The 16,316-nt window shown below is 38.1% G+C and overlaps 1 protein-coding gene across 4 annotated transcripts in view; it reads left to right on the top strand.

Moving 5' to 3' along the window:
• Positions 1-16,316, top strand: part of LRMDA (leucine rich melanocyte differentiation associated) — a 1,028,511-nt gene that overhangs the window by 44,022 nt on the left and 968,173 nt on the right. The window lies entirely within an intron of this gene.

The raw sequence follows: 16,316 nt of genomic DNA, 5'->3' as shown, positions 1-16,316 counted from the left end.
TGGAATGAAAAATGAAATAGTAAAGAGTAAAACTATTGGTTTTTAAACGTTAATTTCATAATAAGCCACCTTATTAATATCTCTTTTCTAAAAGTTATTCAGTTAATTCTATTGGGTTTTGGCATACAGTTGAATCATATGGGGAAAAAAAAATTGCTGGTTTCTTATTAATGCTGCTTTTCCTTCCCTAATTGCATTGGCTAGTACTGAGAGGATTTTTTAAAATGATTTTTTAAACAGTGTAGTTTTAGTGCTTTTTAAACTATTGAAGTATGAACAGACATACATATTTGGTGCATACAATGAGTTTGGAGGTAAGTGTATACCCATGAAACAGTCACCACAATCAATTCCATAAACATAGTTAGCACTTCCAAAAGTTTCCTTCCACCCTCTTTTTTATTATTGGTATATGTGTGGTTGTGTGGTAAGAGTTACCCTCTTAGCAAAATTTTGTGTTAAATGTTCTTAAATATACGGTACAGTGTTAACTATAAGCACTTTGCTGTACCTCAGACATGTTAAAATAGCTATTATCAACAAAAGAAGATAACAGTTGTTTGCCAGGATGTGGAAAAGAGAGAACCCTTGTGCACTGTTGGTGGGAATGTAAATTGGTGCAGCCACTATGGAAAACAGCGTGGAGGGTCCTCAAAAGATTAAAAATAGAACTATCATGTGATCCAATAATTCCACTTACAGATAGCCAAAGAAATCGAAATCAGCATCTTGGAGAGATCTCAGTATGTTATTGCTTATTTTATTTTATTTTCATTTTTTATGGATTTTATTTATTTGAGAGTGAGAGTAGGGGGAGGGTCAGGGAGCAGAGGGAGAAACAGACTCCCTGCTGAGCAGGGAGAGGGATGCAGGACTTGATCCCAGGGTCCTGGGATCATGACCTGAGCTGAAGGCAGATGCTTAACTGAACCACCCAGGTGCCCCTATTTATTGCTTTTAAAACATGAGTAGCTGATGCTGGATTTTAACATTAGTGCTTTCTCAGAATCTGTGGAGATAAGCATGTTGTTGCCTCCTCCCTTCTTATTGACTAATAGGACAGACTATTCTAGATTTCTTAATACTGAGGCACTTACTAATCCCATTGGTTATGGACTGAATGTGTACCCCCCAAATTTATATATTGAAGCCCTAAACTCCATGTGACTATATTAGGCATATAAGGCCTTTAGAGAGTTAATAAAGGTTTAATGAGGCATAAGGGTGGGGCCCTAATCCAAAAAGACCAGTGTCCTTAAGAGAAAGAAACATCAGGGAGAGGTTTTCCCAGAGAAAAGACTATATGAGAACATAGCAAAAAGGCAGCTGTCTGCAAGCCAGGAAGAGTGCTCCTACCAGAAATGAAACTTAATGGTACCTTGGTCATGGACTTCTAGCCTGCAGAACTGTGAGAAGATAAATTTGTTTTATAAGACCCCCGTCTCTGGTATCTTGTTATGGCAGTCTGAGTAGATTAATACAATGTTATACTTATTTATAAAAATAGTTTTGAATATTTTTCTCTGTTCTGGAACAAATAGTTCAAATAGCATTATAGTTATCTATTTCTTGAAGGAATAGATAAAACTTGTCTGTAAAACATTTGGGGCTTTGTATTAGTTATCTCTGATCACTTTATCCATATCTTTTATAGTACTTGGTCTATCTAGATTTTCAATATTTTCTGGACTTAGTTTTGATAACTTATTTTTAAGAGATCTTATTTTTTTAAGAGAGAGAATGTGGGAGCACTTGGGCGGAGGGGCAAAGGGAGAGAAAGAATCCCAAGCTGACTCTGCACTGAGCACGGAGCCTGATGCGGGGCTTGATCCCACAACCCTGAGATCATGACCTGAGCCAAAATCAAGAATTGGCTGAATAATCGACTGAGCCACCCAGGCACCCCAGTTTTGATGGTTTATATTATTCTAGAGAATACCCAGTTTATCCATAATTTGAAATGTATTAAAGTTGAGCAAAGTTACTGCTTCTGTGTCTTTTAATTTATTTGGTATCTGCTTATATATATATATTTACATTCTTTTAAAAAATATTTCTTTACTGAGGTATATTTGACATATCACATGATTAGTTTCTGGAGTATAACATAAAGTTTCAATATTTGTATACGCTGTGAAATGACCATCCCAATAAGTCTGGTTTCCCCCTGTCACAATATAAAGTTACATAATATGCAATAAAATATCATTGACTGTAGTCACCATGTTGTACATTAAACTCTCATGACTTATTTTATGACTAGAAGTTTTTACCTCTTGACTCCTTACTCCCATTTTGCCCACTCCCCAACTCCCTTCCCCTCTAGCAACCTCAGTTTGTTCTCTACATGTATGAGTTTGGTTTTGGTTTGCTTTTTAGATTCATATATTAATGAAATACAGTGTTTGCCTTTTTCTGTCTGATGTATTTACTTTAGCAACATATCTTTAGCGTTCACCTATGTTGTGGCAAATGGTAAGATTTCATTATTTTTTATAGTTAAGTAGTATCCCATTGTATATAAGTACCATGTCTTTATCCATCCACTAATGGATACTATGGTTGTTTCCATATCTTGGCTATTGTAAATAATGCTGCCATGAACATAGGGGTGCATATATCTTTCTGATTTAGTGTTTTTGCTTTCTTCTGATAAATACCTAGAAGTGGAATTGTTGGATCATATGGTAGTTGTATCTTTGGGTTTTTGAGGAATTTCCATACTATTTTCCATAGTGGCTGTCCACATTTAAATTTCCAACAACAGTGCATGAGGGTTTTTCTTCTTTTTACATCCTTGCCAATGTCTTTTTGATAATAGCCATTCTGACAGGTGTGAGGTGATACCTCATTGTTTGGGTTTGCATTTCCCTGATTAGTGATGTTGGGCACTGTTCATGTACCTGGTGGCCATCTGTATGACTTTGGAAAGACTGTCTATTCAGATGCTGTGCCCATTTTTTAAATTGTTTTTTGGTTAATAATTTGTAGGAGTTCTTTATATAGCTTACATATTAATACTTGATTGCAAATATGTTCTCCCATTTACTAGGTTGCCGCCTTCTTTTGTTGATGATTTCATTAGCTTTGCAGAAGATTTTTAGGTCAATGTAGTCCCATTTGGTTAGTTTTGCTTTTGTTGCCGTTGCCATTGGAGTCAGATCCAAAAAAATTGGCAAGAGCGATGTCAGGGAGCTTACCACCTATGTTTTCCTCAAGGTGTTTTATGGTCTTACATTCAGGTCTTTTAATCAAGTTTGAGTTAAGTTAATTTTTGTTTATGGTATAAGGTAGTGGTTGAGTTTCATCGTGTTGTGTTTGGCTGCCCAGTTTCCCCAGCACCACTTACTGAAGAGACTGTTCTATTCTCATTGTATATCCTTTGCTCTTTTGTCATAAAGTTATTTTATTTTATTTTTTTAAAAGATTTTATTTATTTACTCGACAGAGATAGAGACAGCCAGCGAGAGAGGGAACACAAGCAGGGGAGAGGAAGAAGCAGGCTCATAGCGGAGGAGCCTGATGTGGGGCTCGATCCCATGACACCGGGATCACGCCCTGAGCCGAAGGCAGACGCTTAACTGCTGTGCCACCCAGGCGCCCCTGTCATAAAGTTATTGACAGTATATGCATGGATTTATTTCTGCCCTCTCTATTTGGTTCCGTTGACCAATGTGTGTGTATTTATGCCATTGCCATTCTGTTGTGATTATTGTAGCTTCATAATATGGTTAGAAACCATGGGGTATACTGCCTTTCTTGATTGTTTTTGCTATTTGGGCTCTTTTGTAGTTCCATATAAACTTTAGAATTATTTGTTGCATTTGTGTGAAAAATGCCATTGAAATTTTGGTAGGGATTGCTTTGATTCTGTGATTATTCTGGACAGTATGGACATTTTAACAGTATTCATCCAATCCATGAACATGGAATATCTTTCCACTTACTGTTGTCTTTAATTTCATTCATCAATGCCATTTAGTGTATGTCGTCCACATTCTTGGTTAAGTGTATTCCTAGGGTTTTGTTTTTTGTTTTTTTGGTTTTTTTTTTTTTTTTTGGATGCAATTATAAGTGGGATTATTAATTTCTGATAGTGTATAAAAGATTTTTGTGTACCAACGGATTTTTGTATCCAACTTTACAAAATTGGCTTGTTCTAACATTTTTGTGGACTTTTAAGAGTTTTTTATATAAATATATAAAAATACATATAAATATATATAGATATAAAAATATATTCATATAAATATATAATTATATATTTATAAATAAATAAATATAAAATGGCCACAAATAGTGACTTTTTAACTTTATAATTGGGATGCCTTTTATTTCTTGCCTGATTTCTCTGGCCAAGACTTCTAATGCAGTGTTGAATAAAAGCAGTGGGAGTGGGCTTCCTTGTCTGATTCCTGATCTTAGAGGAAAAGCTTTCAGCCTTTCACCATTGAGTATGATTTTAACTGTGGACTTGTCATATACGGTCTTTATTATGTTGAGGTATGTTCTCCCTATACCTGCTTTGTTGAGTTTTTATCATAAATGGATATTGAATTTTGTCAAATGCTTTTCTGCATCTATTGGGATGGTTATGATTTTTTTCCCCTTTTGCTAATGTGGTGTATCACATTTATTTGCAAATCAGTGATCTTTGCATACCTGGAATAAATCCCACATGATCATGGTGTATGATCTTTTCAATGTATTGTTGAATTCAGTTTGCTAATATTTTGTTGAAGATTTTTCAATCTTTTTTCTTTCATCAGGGATATTGGCCTGTAATTTTCTTTTTCTGTGATATCCTTGTCTGGTTTTGGTATCGGTAATACTGGCTTCATAAAATGAATTTGGAAGCATTCCATCTGCCTCAATTTTTGGAAGAGTTTGAGAAGGGTAGGTATTACATCTTTTTGGAATGTTTGGTAGCATTCACCAGAGAAGTTGTTTGGTCCTGGACTTTGTTTTTTTGGGAGGTTTTGGATTACTGATTCAGTCTCCTTGCTAATAATCAATCTATTGATTTTTCTATTTCTTCTTGAGTCAGTCTTAGAACATTGTGTGTTTCTAGGAATTTATCCATTTCTTTTAGGTTGTCCAATTTGTTGGTATATTATTCGTAGTTGCTTATGATTCTTAGTATTTCTTTGGTAACAGTTGTAACATTCCCTCTTTCATTCTGATTTTATTTGAACCCTATCTTTTTCTTAGTGAGTCTAGGTAAAGGTATATCAATTTTGTTTATCTTTCCAAAGAACCAGCTCTTAGTTCTGATTTAGTTGTTTTCTAGTTTTAGTCTTTAATTTTTCCTTCTACTAACTTTGGGCTTGCTTTGTTCCTCTCTATCTAGTTCCTTTAGGTATAAAGTAGGTGTTTGAGATTTTGCTTGCTTACTGATATAGGTATGTATTGTTGTGAACTTCCCTCTTAGAACTGCTTCTGCATTCCATAGATTTTTGGTATGCAATATTTTCATTTGTCTCAAAGTATTTTTCATTGCTCCTTTGATTTCTTCCACTTGTTGGTTATTCAGTAGTATTTAGTTTAATCTCCACATATTTGAATTTTTTTACCAGTTTTCTGCTTCTTCTGCTGCTGCTGCTGCTGCTGCTGCTGCTGCTGCTTCTGCTTCTTCTTCTTCTTCTTCTTCTTCTTCTTCTTCTTCTTCTTCGTGATTTCCAGTTTCATACCATTATGGTTTGTAAAGCTACTTGATATGATTTCAGTCTTAAATTTATTGGGATTTGTTTTTTGATTTAACATGTTCTGTGTGCACTTGAAAATAATGTGTTCTTTTGGATGGAACGTTGTGTATATATCTATTAAATCCATCTGATGTGTTGTTTCCTTATTGATTGGATGATTTATCTTTTATGTAAGTGGGATATTATCTCCTATTGTATTGCTGTTGATTTCACCCTTTAGATCTGTTAATATTTGCTTTATATATTTAGGTGCTCCTATGTTGGGTTGCATAAATATTTATGAATGCCATGTGTTCTTGCTGGATTGACACCTTTATCATTATGTAATGCCTAATTTGTGTTAGTCGTTTTAAATTCCATTTTGTCTAAGTATAGGTACTCCAGCTTTCTTTTAGTTTCCATTTGCAATAAGCATCCTTGTCCATCACTTTACTTTCATTCTGTGTGTGTCCTTATATCTGAGGTGAGTCTTTTGTAGGCAGCATATAGATGGGTTTTATTATTTTTTTTTAAATCCATTCAGCCATTCTATCTTTTGATTAGAGAATTTAGTCCACTTACATTTAAAGTAATTATAGATAAGTGTTTATTGCCCTTCAGTAAATTGTTGTCTGGCTGTTATGTAGTTCTTCAATGTTCCTTTCTTTTCCTCTTCTCTTCCCTTGTGGTTTGATGCCTTTCTATAATGCCATGTTTAGAATTCATTCTCCTTATCTTTTGTGTATCTACTCTAGGTTTTTGCCTGTGAGGCTTGCATATAGCAGCATCTATCTACCTATATCTAAAGTCAAGAACAACTTAAAATTGAACACGTTCTGAAACTCTACATTTTGAGTCTTCCTCCCCCCCCACCATGTTTGTTCTGATGTCACATTTTACATCTTTTTATTTTGTGTATCCTTTGTTAGTCTTTTAATCAAACTAAAGTTTCTCTTTTAATTTCCTACTAAAGTTTGTCTTTTAATCTTCATGCTAGCTTTTTTTTTTTTGTCTACTACTTTTACTATATAATTGCTTTCCCAGTGAGACGTTTACTTTATATGTTTTATTAGTAATTAGCACCCTTGCTTTTCAGCTTAGAGAATTCTCTTTAACATTTCTTGTAAGGCTAGTGAGTGGTGATGTATTTATTTATTTATTTAAAGATTTTATTTATTTGACAGAGAGCATAAGCTGAGGGGGATGCAGGCTCCCCACTGAGTAGGGAGCCTGATGCAGGGCTTGATCCCAGGACCTTGAGATCATGACCTGAGCCAAAGGCACATGCTTAAGTGACTGAGCCACCCAGGTGCCTCATGAATTTCTTTATTTTTTGCTTAGCTGGAAAACACACACACATACACACTCTCTCTCTCCTTCTCTCTCTCTCTCTCTCTAATTCTGAATGATAACCTTGCTGGGTAGAGTATTCTTGGTTGAAAGTTTTTCTTTCTGCCACTGCCTTCTGACTTGCAAAGTTTCTTCTGAAAAATCTGATGGTCTTATGGGGGTTCCCTTGTACAGAACAAGTTGGTTTCTTTTGCTGCTTTTAAGATTTTCTTTACTTTTTGACATTTTAATATAATGTGTCTTGGTGTAAATCTCGTGAGGTTCATCTTATTTGGAACTTTATGGGCTTCCTGGATCTGAATGTCTGTTTCTTGCTTCAGGGAAATTTTTGGCCTTTTACTTCTTGTAATAAATTCTCTATCCCTTTCTCTGTCCATCCTTCCTTATTAGGCAAATGTTGTTCCCTTGATGTTGTCCCATAGATCTTTTAAGCTATTTTCACTTATTTATCTGTATTTTAATTTTTAAAATTTTTATTAGATTCAGGGGTAGAATTCAGTGATTCATCAGATGCATATGACATCCGGTGCTCATTACACCAAGTGCCCTCCTTAGTGACCATCACCAGATACCCCAGCTCCCCACTGTCCTCTCCTCTAGCAACTCAGTTTATTTCCTATAGTTAAGAGTCTCTTATGGTTTGCTTTCCTCTCTGTTTTCTTCTTATTTTATTTTTCCTTTTCCTTTTGCTGCTCTGTTTGGGTGAGTTCCACTGCCCTTTCTTCCAGGTCACTGATTCTTTCTTCTGTTTCACCTAGTCTGCTGTTCAGTCCCTCTAGTGTATTTTTCAGTTCAGTTTTATTATTCAGCACCATGATGTATGTTTGATAGAGTTTCTCTTTGTTGATGTTTCTCTGTGTTTATCCATTCTTCCCCTGAGATAGGTGAGCATCTTTAGGACCATTATTTTGAACTCTATCAGGTAAATTACTCTTCATCAGGTAAATTACCTTTGGTTAATTACCTCCACCCCCAACCTGGGTTCTATCTTATTCTTCTGTTTTGAATATTCTCCTTTGTTTCCTCATTGTACTAGACTCTCCATGTTTGTGTCTGTGTATTAGGTGAAACAACTACCTCTCCCAGTCTTGAAAGAGTGGTCATAGAGCTGGGGTTGTGTATCAGTCTCCTGTCTGTGCCGTGCTTTGGGGGGAGATAACCTGCCAAGAACTGTTTCTGATAGTTTAGTCCTGTGGGGCATAGAATCCTAAGCCCTGCTGTCCACCAGAGCCAGGCATTCAAGGGGTGTACCCTGTGGGGACCGCATGTGCCCACGGGGCTTAAGGGGATGGCAATGGGGCACGCTGGGCCAGGGAGCGCCCACCTGTCATCATATGCATATGTTGACTATATACTTCCTTTTTTCTTCCCCTTAATTATTGGTTTGGTAGCTTATTACTTCAATAGTCTTGCATTTATTTGTTAGTGCCACTATTTTCCTCTTATTACTGTTTATATACCTACCAATATTTCTGCTTTCCTTATTTTATTCTTTGTATTTGGGCTGCACACATAAGCAGTTTATCTTCTTTGGAACTGTACTGCTTAAAGCTAGGAATTTTCTCTGAGCACTTTTTAAGTTGTGTCCTGTAGATACTAATATGTAATGTTTTATATTTTTATTTTCTAGATATTTTGGGGTCTTGATTTTTCTCATCATAAAAGTTAGAGGTTTTAAAATTTTTGTCAAATGTGATCAGGGAATGTGGTCACGTGGTCTGTACTGTTTCTTGGAACTGTAGGTCCTTTTTATGACCTACCATATGATCAAGTTGTGTAAATAGGCACTTTAAAAGTTATATGCCTGTTTTCAGGTTACAGAATTAGAAATCTATTGGTTGGATTTCTTTATGAATTGATATTAGACTTCTTGTATTTCTTATTTTTGACCCATGTGACTTGTCATGGCCTGAAACTTTGAGTTGCTCTTATTTATTATTATGTTAAAAACTCCAGAGAATATTGAGAAGATGTAGATTCTACCTTGAATTTATTGAGAAGACAATTTGATTTCAAAATAAACACTGATGGTAGTAGGAGTTGAAAGACTAGAGAGAGCATTTTGAGCTTGGCTAAGGAAGAAAGCTTTATGCAAGACATGGATCTTGAAGAGCAAGATCCCCAGGAGGTGGGGAGTCTATAATGATGCATTTTGGGTTTGGCACACCGTAAACAGAGCTGGGCTCAGGATGAGCCTGGCATGGAGGGGGGGAGTAGGTACACACCCTCCTCCCAAGCTCTTGGTCTCTGTGACTTGCTATAGCAGTTGAATCAGGCAGTGAGTCACACGGGACTAGCCATCTCTGTTCAACTGACTTATGGACAAACATCTTTGCTGGGGCCATCCCAGCCATTCTGTCAGTCTATCTTGTGACAACGGAGGACAACACATGGTAATTTGCTCTTCAGGGTGCCTTACCGACATGCTTTCAGCTTTGTATCTTCACTGGAGAGCTGGAATTGGCACACACCTCAGTCTGATAGCATTAGCTTAGTATTTGAACATTAATCAGGGATGCGCAGACATTTCAACTGAAGAATTACAGTGTCTGATATGTACTTGCTATCTGGAGTTGTTTTGTCAGATGACCCCAGTAAATTACCAAATATTGAACACTGATGATAAATCAAATGATGTATGGTCTGTAGGAAGTGAAAGTATTTAAATAATTAAGCAGTTCTTTCTAGAGCCTCTTTATATGATGATTTTCTAGACTCCAAATCAGCTTTCTTCATCCAGCCTCCCTATAATATATAGTTATTTCAAATCAGCTTTACTTACTGAGCTTTTTCTAGTAATGGAGCTTTGTCAGCAAAAACTGTGCATACCAGCAAACGGTGAATGATGGGCTTGTGTCAGAAAGGAGCTTGAGAGGTGCTTTCTGTTGTTAGATGGATGGGTCTGGAGCAGGAGCTCCAAGTGTAATAGTTTAAGAGAAAAGGTATGTCTGAAGTAGGGGTGAGTGCTCCATCACTCAAAAGCTGGTATTTCACACACCCAAGCCAAATACTGCATGTGCTATTGAAATCCTGCTTTCATGTTGGGATGTGTGGGAGATGTGTGAACTTATTCAGTATAATCTTGGTTGTGGTTTCTTCTTTCCAGTCCTCACCCTCTGTTTACTTACAGCTGGTCAGGGCAGAATGGCAGGAAGTGCACTGGCTACTGAAATTATGACAGGTAGGTTTATATAGCTCTGACCACAACTCTCCATAAGCCAGTGCTATCCCATGTGAGTGCTGTGAATGCCCGAGTGCTAAGTGTCTGAACTCTGCTGACTGGGGCAAGCTCTTGGAAAAGCAGACTTGGTTAGCTTGGCAATCATCACTCAGTGTAGAAACTGAGGACAGAGCATCATCGGTGGACGGATAGACTTGGGGCATGGGGGCACTCTGAGGGTTTAAGGCACTTCTGCTATTTTTGAAGTCTGGTTTTAACTGGAGGTTTGTGCTAAGGTTGGTACAAACTAATTTCTCTTTTGGCAGAAAATGATATATCAGTTGGTTGGACTTGTGTGTCTGTCTGATGCCACACTGGACCTTGAGTGTTCCAAAGGGCTGTTGGGGTAGAAATCTGACTTCCGCTATAAAATGGGCTATCTGAATTTGGGAGGCTGGGGATGCTACACTGTGGATGCTCTGCCTCTATTTTATTGCTGTATTGTGTCTTTCAGTGGAGGTTCTTAGAGGCTATTCAACAAAGCCTATGCTGTCAGCTAAAAGGCTTTTAGGACTTCATAATCATGGCACAATATCTTTTCCTTTTTCTTTCTTGTATGGGTTTTTTTTTTTTTTGTTCTTTTTTTTAAGAACTCTTTCCTTTCCCCACTTTTTTGAAATCGTTAGCCTTCATGTGAACTGAAAGGGACTTCAAAACATTGGAAGAAAATAGTCTGAAATCTCTGGTGTTCTTGGCTCCTGGTAGGTATGAAGACTTGATAAAGAGGCATCTTTTGCACTGACAGGTGTTTGCGTGCCAGTGTGGAGAAGGCTTTTGATGACAAAGCCACTTAGTTTTCTATAGCTTACCCTTTCCTTTGTGTAGAGGAGTTAGGAAAACTCTAATAAAGTAGATAATGGGGATAAAAAGTTGGCATTGGTGTCATCTTCATTTCTTCTCTCTCGCCCGTTGATTTTTTTTTTTTTTTTTTTTTGAGACTCACTTGTCAGGCACTGAGTAAGCAAGTGGCAGGTGTGAGATGGCCAGTGTCTTGCCATTGTCCCCATGGTTCTAGAATATGCTTTTATTTAAAAGTCCAGAGTCAGCAGCAATGCCCTTCTTGAAGCAGAACTGTGGCTTGGGGTGTGTCTACAGGAAGGAGGGGCACCCACTGGAGATGCTGAATTGCCATCTGCCTTGTTTCCTTGAGGCATGGTAATTTATACCGTCCGAAAGACCTGAAGCCCCCTTAACCCTTAACATACTTCCCCCTTTCTTTCCCCTCCTAGAAACCAGCAGAAATTAGCAGACTGTGACTGTAGTCATGTGTTGTCTCAGTTCTCACACGAATCCTTACATGACTCCCTCTGAGGTCTTGTGCACCTTTCCCAGAGAGATAAATTACGTAAGTTACAGCCAAAGGAACGAGTCATGCTTACTTGTTACTTAATGTGGCTCATAAAAGCAGAGAAGAACCTGTTTATTGGACTGCCCTCAACCCTGGGGTAAATGGTTAGGACATCTTAATTTGCAGCAGTCACCGATCGTGGGCAGAACTTTCAATGCCAATCCCTTTGAACTTTTGGGAAAAACAAACAAGGAATTTCACTAGTAGAGGACTGAAATCAAATGACTGTTGCTGAATATTGTTCTAAGTGGAAACTAAAGACGTAGCAGAGAAACTCTTCTGTCTGTGAATTGATGCCTGGAAACATCCGTCCATTGTTCAACATGAACAAAATTAAGCCATGCCCAGAAAATGGATTCAACCCCTGTTTTGGGAATAATCTCCCACAAGTTCTTGCAGCTGTATGTGGAAGCTATTCCTTTGGATTTCAGGTTGTTTGTTTGGGGTCATCACTCATTCACACTCCCAAGAGGGAGGATGCTGGGCTGTGGGTGTTACCCACACTTTGGAATGGCTCACAGGTAGGGTCGTGCAAAGCCAGAGTTGGACGGATATCTGAGCTCATCGGCTGCGGCTTTTCACTTTTCAGAGGAGGAACATAAGTCAGTCTGTACTGCATGGCTCTTCTCACCAAGCCTTGTTACCACCGAGAAGCGTTAGTTTGATGGGGATTTGTGTTTTTTGTCTGCGGGGGCCTGAGGGCTAGAGCTATTCCATTGAAAATTGTCTTTGTGGGGGAAACAAGGGTATTGGACTAAAGAGAAATGCTACAAGCTTATCTGATAACATAATAATACTATGTAGATGAGTGTAACATAAGAGTACGGGCAATCTTTATTAGATTTTACTGTGCGCCTGGTGCTGAGTACTTAATATATGTTCTTAGTAAACTCTTACGGCAACCTAATGGGATTTAATGGTAGTAATAGTGGTAAATAATAGTGATGATAGCAATTACTGTGCTTTATGTGGATTGTCTTATTTGAGTCTCACAATAATCCCATGAGCAAGGTATTCTCTTCCCATTTTCTAGATGAGGAAACAGGCTCAGAGAGTTATATCAGTTTGCCTAAAGAGGCAGAATATGAATCAGTCATCTGATGCCAAAGACTGTGCATGTTATCAACCATGTTCTTATCACCTTTTCTGATCACATATAGTTAGCTATAAGTAGAAGCATTCTCTAAGGCGCATTTAATAAATATTAATAAATATGTAATGATTAAGTGAGAAGTATTTTGGCCAAGAAGGTGCATGCTTGTGTATCCATATGTATGATACACACATACAGTCAACTTCTGATTTTCCACTTTGGGGATGACCCTCTGACTGTGAATTCCAGAATGTCATCTTTTGCACTCAGTGCCTTCTCCTGCCCAGCTCTTGGGGTCAAGGAATAGAAACGCATTTAAATGTAATTATAAGCAGAATTTCTTTAGGAAGAGGAAAATAATTCCACAGCTGTAGAATATTATGATTGAAAGAGCATACAAAAAACATTAAAAAAAACCCCATCAAAACTAAGGATATACTGTATGGTGACTAACATAAAAAATTATTAAAAAAAACATGGAAACATGTAAGTAAACCATTTTGTTTTAGAGAGAAGGAGCCTCAGGGCCTTCAGAGAGGTGTTAATTGGCCCAAGGCCTCTGATCGATTAGTGCCAAACTTGGTACTAAATGTTGGGATGCCTGCCTCTTGATTCAGTGTTCTCGTCTATATAACCCTACCATTCCATGGAATAAACTCTGAAGCCACAAAAATAAAACAACATACAAACAAAAAAACTCAAGCCAAAAAGAAATTGTGTTGTGACTATCTGTTTTGAAATATGGGTGTCGCTGAGTCTCCTCCAATGGGGTGGCTAATTCGTAGTTGTCCGCAATGGTATTTTTAGATTCTTGTGGGTTTAGGTCACATTGGCTATGGAAGCAACCTCTCCCATCTGATTCTTTGCATCAGAAGCACAATAATGCATTTCCCTCTAACACAGAGAATATTTTTGTTGGCCTGATAGACCAAGATAGTTAAAGAATGAAATTGACCTCCACTCCCCTCTACCCAATATCACCAGGAGGCAAGGAGAGTCAACGTTATTAATGGAAATGCATGTTCTTTGAAGTTCGAATTTATTTTTTAAAAGAATATTCTTTCCTGACTTGGAAGAATTATTATTTGGTCGCACGCTTTTTATTGTGTAGCTTCGTGCATTATTGCATTGAATGTGTTACTATTGCTCCCACCAACTGTTTAAAGATGTTTTGAGACTGTGCTTCATATTGTAAGGAAAGTATTTGTCACTTGGACTCACAGAATTGAATTTGCCTGAATTAATTATGATTTCCACTCCATCCCCCTGGGCAGTATTGTGGGGGAGAGATAATCCTTTCTGATGTCGTATAGAAAATCAATTCTGGCCCACGGCACTGGCTAGTTGCTTGAGTGGGGGAACTTGTCACCCACTGTATGGTCTTTATTTTCCATTTTTCTTGGCCCTTTGTTATGTGTTCCTTTCTCTGGGCTGGTTTAAGAAGCTGCCAGGGCTAGGGAGCAGTGCTTGAAGTGATGGACAAGGATACTCTCCCCATAAAGAAAATCACAAGGGCCCCAAGTTGGGTAATAAAAGACTTGTGTGTGGCTTTTCTTGTGGAGTCCTCATTGCTTATAGAGTGTTTTCCAATGAGAAACACACTCTTCCTCTGGCCTAGGGGGCAAGACAAGTAGAAAGGTACTGGGTCATATGTAGGGATTTGGTCTTAGCTGGTTTGAGAGTTTGTTTTCTTCTTCCTGGCAGACTCCTCCCCCCACCCTCCACCCTTGGGTCCTTAGAATACTTCTCTCCTTAATTTTAAGATGTTAGAGTCCTTCACCTTGTTTTAAAAACACCCCACCCCATAAAGAAACTTAGGAGGCAAAAACAACTCTGATGGTAAATAATTGAACAAAATAGGACAAGCATAGGATAGATATCTTTACTACATAAATAGCTACTACAAAAAATAACTACCAAACACCCTATAGTACATCCATTAGAAGGGATATATCAAGTTTTAAATGGCTTGGGAACATGGTCTCAAGATACAGCTGAGCAAAATAGAACTGAGCACAGAACTGAACACACAGATGTAAATGCTAATCTGTATGCACTCAAAGGGCTGAAACATCCCTTTTTTATGTGTCAGGAGAGCCTACAAGTAGTTGCTACCTTGGCATGTGACCATGGTGCCATGGCTCTGCTATTCCAGCCAACTGACCCTTTTGCTGAAAGTTTAATAGGGGATAAATTCACATGTGAATTCATAATCCCCTTATCTGTGCTAAGAGCATTCTGTAATGAGCTTGCAACAAAGAGAATCTTACATCTTGCTGTTTTGCTCTGAACCCACCTCTTGGCCTCCTTCCTACCCCCTCCACACCTCCTGGTTGGACATGTTAGGCGTCTGCCCCTTGCAGAGTCCTCACCTGCTCTCGGTATGTTAGGTGATGTTGTAAATAAATAGATTAGTATTTCCTGCCAGTCTCATCGAGGCATGTACGGAAATATGGCATGTGTGAGTGGGGAATGTATTTGGGCTTATTAGAAAAGCAAACAAGGACTTGTTCCCCTCTAGTATTTGTTAATTTTGAGACTTATTTTCTTTTATGTAGTGTGACTTTGCCTGTAAATCCAAAAGCAAAGTCACAGTCAAGCTAGTTTTTTAAGTTTTGAAGATTTATTGTTAAAATTTGTTCTCCCCCCAATGCTTTTATTATTTACTCTTCTCTTCCCTGCCCATGGTGTGGGTTACAGTTAATGTTATCTACATATGTCTATAAATACTGAAAATATTTTTGATACAATGTGCATTTAATCAACTTTTTGTTACTGTTATGCCGTTTGTGTGGAAGAAAATTGTTTCTGTCTTAATGTTCTATTGAAGTGCCTTTGGAGTGATGATATCATAATCACTTTAATACATTTAAAAGCTTCAAGGCTTAGCATTTATTGAACAAAGCTCATTGAAGGAATATAACGGATGTCTTGAGGCTTTCCGCTGCTGTAAAAAGGACAGTATTGTTCATGGCCTCGGTAAAAGAAAATCTGAATTTTTATTTTACTTTGCACTGCGTTGCAATTATATTTCAAAAGCTCTTCAAGTGCAACTAACAAAGGGGCTGTTTTTATGAATTGTTATAATTGCAGATCTCAGGGCTGACTGCTGTGAGTTTAACGTTAATAATGGACAGCAATTTAAAACTTTATCACCAAAATCCAACCTCTGAGATCCTAAAAGATGGCTTTCCCTCCCCATTTCAATGTCGTGGAGAATGAGTCCTCCTGAGTTGGGAAGTGAGTGGAAAACTTTATTCTCAAGAATCTCATAAATCCTGGCTCTTCGGGGGATCTCTGTGAAGAGGCCTGGGGAGTGAAGTGAGGACTGTGGGGTCCCAAGGTTGGAGTGTGGATGTGTGTGTTTAGCCCATGAAATCAGAATGGGTAGACGGCAAGTGGAAAGCCAAGGGAGCCCTTAAGAATCCTTGTGTGTTGGAGGGGTGTCCTCTCAGGACCCTGGACTGAAAATACAGCCACGGTGGGCATGCTCTGAAGCCACTCCTCTGATGAGGCCACTGAAGAAGCTGCCACTGCTGCAGATGTAATGGAAAATTCTCAGTCTGTTCTCTTTGTGGAGGTGGTGAAGTCACGCGCTTGAAATCTGGCACCTCCTAGAAC

The sequence above is a fragment of the Ursus arctos genome, unplaced genomic scaffold, assembly GCF_023065955.2.
Source record: "Ursus arctos isolate Adak ecotype North America unplaced genomic scaffold, UrsArc2.0 scaffold_7, whole genome shotgun sequence".
Classification (NCBI taxonomy): Eukaryota; Metazoa; Chordata; class Mammalia; order Carnivora; family Ursidae; genus Ursus; species Ursus arctos.
Note: the sequence above shows the minus strand (reverse complement) of the source record. Positions and strands in the feature narration are given on the sequence as shown.